Source organism: Rattus rattus, chromosome 2, assembly GCF_011064425.1.
Source record: "Rattus rattus isolate New Zealand chromosome 2, Rrattus_CSIRO_v1, whole genome shotgun sequence".
In the NCBI taxonomy this organism is placed as follows: domain Eukaryota; kingdom Metazoa; phylum Chordata; class Mammalia; order Rodentia; family Muridae; genus Rattus; species Rattus rattus.
Window position 1 is genome coordinate 25894917 of NC_046155.1, and position 5135 is coordinate 25900051.

Genomic DNA, 5135 nt, shown 5'->3' on the forward strand with positions numbered 1-5135 from the left:
AAAAGTTACGAGGCTGACTGAGATCAATTTAGGAGGAAGGGCCCCTGAGGCATGAAGATGAGGGAGGGAGCTACAAAAGTGGACTGAGGAGGAGTAGCTCACTGACTGGGCCTTGCATCTTGTGGTTCCACCTGGGGCTGGAAAGCAAGCATCCTATGTGAAAGCCCTCTCTCATCAACCACGAGGGCGATATAGGCAGGGAGGGTTTTCTAAAACCACATCAGAGCGACAGATCAGTAACAAAATAAAACATGGCCTCCCATATTCTTTTTCAGTCGGATTTACAAGCACGGATCATGGTGAATGGAAGGAGCCCGTATCAGGGTGGGAAGCTCCATGGGTGTGTTCCAGGGAAGATCCTGGATTTTGGCACAACCATGCACTTTCATGTCTTAGTAAAGATGAAACTCAGTAATCCAACGAATTTGACTTCCTTCCTGTCACTGGGTAAAGTCGGAGCAGAACTTGTACTCAGACAGAAACCCAGGATAAATGGTCTTTGAGCCAGAAAACACATTGACTGGTTCATGTTTCTGAATGGTTGCAGACAGCCCTTAAAACAATGTATTCCACATCCATGTTTCATTTTTGTGTTTGTTTGTCCGTTTAATTTGAGACAAGAGTTTTACATTGCTCAGGCTGGCTTGCACAAATATGCGTGTAGCTAGGGGGTGACCTTTGGAACTCCTGGTATTCTTGGGTCTATCTCTTATGCTAGGAGTACAGGCACCACAACCCGCTTACCTCTATGTTGACAGAGCTTCCTAATTTATGGGTGCTATCTCACACAGACTGTTTCCCTGGTCCTTGATTCTTGGTGACAAAATTATTCACAGGCAGATTCAGGCTTATATTTTATTGGCTTAGAAATTTTGTGTAAAAAGACTATGTCTCTTTTCCCATATTTTGAAGTGTTCAGGTCAATACATATACTATGCCTGCATCCAGGATGAAGTAATGACCTTATTGGGCAGGCTTTGTCAAACATTCACCTTGAATGCCAGGGACCTTGGGGCTGGTCCTTTTTACCTAACTTAGCAAAATTGCATCAGGTAGAATGTAATTCTACAGGAACATTAAGGTACTTATTAGGGATGAAGACTGATTATGTAGGGAGATAGAAGCATCAGTAGGGATTGTAAGCATTGAGGTATTTGATGGAGAAGGATGAACATTTCTTGACCCATCTGTGGTGTCTATTTACATGACACCGCCGCATCTGGTTGTATTTGGTCTGACCGTGGTTTGGAACAAGCCGGCAAATTACAAGCAGTTGTGCTTTAACTTTGTAAACTACACTCAGCCAACGCTGACAGTCTGTTTCCCTTCTCTCCACACCTTAGACTTGGGAGAGCAGCTCCAGGTAAAGTTTTGTCCCTCTGAAGGCTCAAAGGCTGGGAGCCACCTGGGAGCCTGCCCAGAAGATACCCTATTAAAACGTGGGAGATGAAGTTGTCACGGCTTACAAGTCTCTTCTGGAGTTTTTATGACAATATCATCAGCCAAAGGAGGTGAAGCAAGACGGGTTTAAACAAGCGAAGCCCTCGGTGGAACACCACAGACCTTAAAGAGCAGAACTTTGACACCTTGGAGGGAAAAGTTCCTGCAATTTGGAAGGTGTTTCACTCAGGAAAAGAGCCAGTGATTTGTGAAGCAAGACTAATTTGCTCATGGGAAGCGGTGGCATGAAATGGGACAAGGTGTGATCACCTGTCAAGTTTCAGAGAGGGATGATTTAGGGGGAGATAGCAGCCTGAAAATGTGAGGATGGGTGTTACTAACTTAATCCATATGATGCCTTCAAAACAAAAAGTATATTAGGGGCAAAAGGCATGAAGCAAACATCACTCACTGTCTCCAGGTGAGATTCTTGCCTGCGAGTTTACAAGCAAGCATGGGCATGCTGCGTGCAGACATTTCTTCTTTAATAGATTAGAGCCCGGTTGCCACAGATGAAAAGCAGTGGGGAGACACCTTGAGCTCCTTCCCTTCCATTCTATCTATCTCATTTACCCAGACAAGGGTTCCTTTTGCTTTGTGAAAAATGAGAGAGCCAGTAAAGTTACCCCAACTGGGGTTGGGGATAATCAAAGCGTGAGCTGCCGGGTGAACAGGGCTCAGGGTCAGGAGAATGCCTTTCTCCTCCTCTTCCTCTCTTGGGCACCAGGTCCAATTATCAAAGGTGTTTTTAAGGAGTGGGTGGAAGGGTGAGAGGAAGATGGGCGTTCTGGCAGGCATAGCACACGCTGGGTGCCGGGATGACTACAACCTCGCAATGTGCGCCAATCGCAAAAAACAACGCCTGAGTCGAAGTCCTCCTGTTAAACTTGGGACTTAGGGGTACTGAGTGCGCTGGGGGGTGGTGGCGGTGTGGAGGGGGAAGGCACGGCCCCCTTGAATGGCTCCAGATTTGGGCATGTTCCAATTTTGACCATTCACTACTGCTAGAATGCCCATCTAAATCCCCCAGAAGGTACAGGGACAGAGGCAAAAGAGGAGCTTGCTGTCTTAGGAGGTTGAACCTCTGAGAAACTTCATAGTACAGAGAAATCGGGGATGAAAGTCCCCTAAGTAACTTCACGGGCCAGCTTTTTGTTTCTCAACATTAAAAATTTTATTCATTTGGGTTTAAATTTAAAAACTAGACAATTAGAAAAGTTGAGTAGAGCTCCATTGGTGAACTTGGGTTTAATTTTTTATGGGTACAGTAATTCAGAAGTAGACATGTTTGTGTTTTTCTGCAGTGTCACAATTAATTAAATAACACTAAACCCACAAGCTATGTCACTTTCTTTGACTGCAACTGACCAAGTAGTCCTGGTTCCTTTCAATAGCTACCTACCAGCAAGCACAAATTCTTCTGTATGAACTTTTAGACTTCATAATTCTAATCAACAATAATTAGACAATACGTATGTGTAGGTTACAGAATGGATGCAAAAGACTAGAGAAGCCACGGCAGAGTTTGTGGATCTTAGTAGAGGCCAGGGAAAAAAGCTGATAGAAAAGCAGCTAATGAACCCAGTTCTTCAGACTTGAAGCCCGTGATTACCAACTCTGTGACTTGTGGGCCACAGTAAACAGAACAAGTCGAACTCAGAATTTTCAAAAGCTATTTGCATCAGAGGCTGGAAATGAGTTGTTTCAGTTTCCCTGATATATCTTTTAAAAAAATAACTAGAGGATATGTTTAGAAATCTCTTGGCTTGGGTTCTGAACTGACTTTATTCTAATGCCCTTATCCTCCAGTTTGAGACAACTAGTTACTTGCCTGCCTGCTTTAAGCATCTGCATTCTACTGTAGATGGAAGCTCACTGTGGTCTGGTTCGTGGCATGGTTGTGTGTGTTGAACCTAAAGGCACTCTTGTTCATAGGCAGGCAGGGGAGACCAGGATCCTCCATTTTAGTACGAGAGGAAGGAGCATGGGGGACCTTGGTGAACCATCCCATTGCAGCGGCAGCTGCCTACTCCTCCCTCCTCCTCCTCCTCCCTCCTCCTCCCTCCTCCTCCTCCTCCTCCCCTCCTCCTTCTGCTTCTCCTGCTCCTGCCTCTTCCTCTTCTTCTTCTGCCCTTCTCCTCCTCCTTCCTTTCTCCTTCTCCTCCTCCTTTCCTTCTCCTTCTCCTCCTTCTCCTCCTCCTCCTTCTCTTTCTCTTTCTCCTTCTTCTTCTCCTCCTCCTCCTTCTCCTTCTTCTTTTGTTATAACATGTGGTCTTATGTAGACCAAGCTGGTTTTGAACTCATTTTGTAGCTGAGGAGGATGACCTTGTACTGATTTTTCCCTAGATGCTATTTCCCTAGTGCTGGGATAACAAGGGTATTCTTCTACATCTGGCTCGCATCGCAGTTTCTACTTAAGGTGGAAACCTTTCTAAAGCATTTCTGATGTAGGCATTTAACGCTGAAGACACATGCTTCATAGACACATCAAACTGGGAGTTTTGTACTCCTCGAGCTTCTATTAGTGGTTGTATCATTGGCTCTGGTAGAATGTATCGTATGGCATGGGTTTTAGAAATGTACTGATTCCTTAATAGCTTTTTAAACCCATTATCACTTAAATATTCCTTCCACAGTTTTCTCCCACTCCTGTTGGTGATAAGCGGCTTGACCATGTGACACGCATTTTTCAAAGTGTACTTAAGATATGCCTAGGTCAGTACAGGCTTCATTGTCTAATGAAGTGATGGGCCTTACTTCATTATCTGGTCTCCATGTTTCTCAAAACACAGCCTTAGATGCTTTTTCATGGGCTGTGTCCCTCAATGCTTTCCCTTAAGATTATCATCAACCAGTGAGTGGCCAAAGAGATGTTTCCTACAAGGTCAGACCAAACCAATGCTTGTGATTTTGGAAAACAATTTCTTGACTTTATCATAGTTAACTTAGAAAAGATGGTGAAAGCAGCTCTCTGCTCCCAGAACCCGTGGGAGAGAGACCTCACCGCCTGGTCAGGTGGGCACGCCTGAGGCTGCAGATGGAAGAGACCACCAACACTGCCCACCCCTGCCCACATCCCTGGCCCAAGAGTGAAACTGTATAAGGCCTCATGGGAGGGCCCAGGCGGCAGGACCTCTGCGCCTGGAGAGACACTGAACCCGAAGGAAACAGGACCGATAAACAGTTCTCTGCACCCAAATCCCGGGAGGGAGAGCTAAACTTCAGAGAGGCTTATACGCCTGGGAAACCAGAGAGAGACTGCTTTCTGCACACACATCTCAGACGCCCAGAGGAAAACACCGGAGGCCATCTGATACCCTTGGTACTTGAGGCTCCTGAAGGGCGGGCAGATCTTCCCCGGTTGCTACACCCAGAGAGCCCGGTGGGCAGCACCCCGAGAGCGAACTTGAGCCTGGTCCACAGGTAAGACCAACTTTTCATACAAAAAGAAAGCTGCCTAAGTGATCTCGGGACACGGAGGCAGAATTTCTAGGACCGGGCACGTCCTGTGTTTACCGGAAGTCCCACACCAAGGATTCTGCCCAGCAGCTCGCCCCAGAACCTGCGGGAGAGAGACCTCACCGCCTGGTCAGGTGGGCACGCCTGAGGCTGCAGAGTGGAAGAGACCACCAACACTGCCACCTGCCCACATCCCCTGGCCCAAGAGGAAACTGTATAAGGCCTCTGGGTGCCTG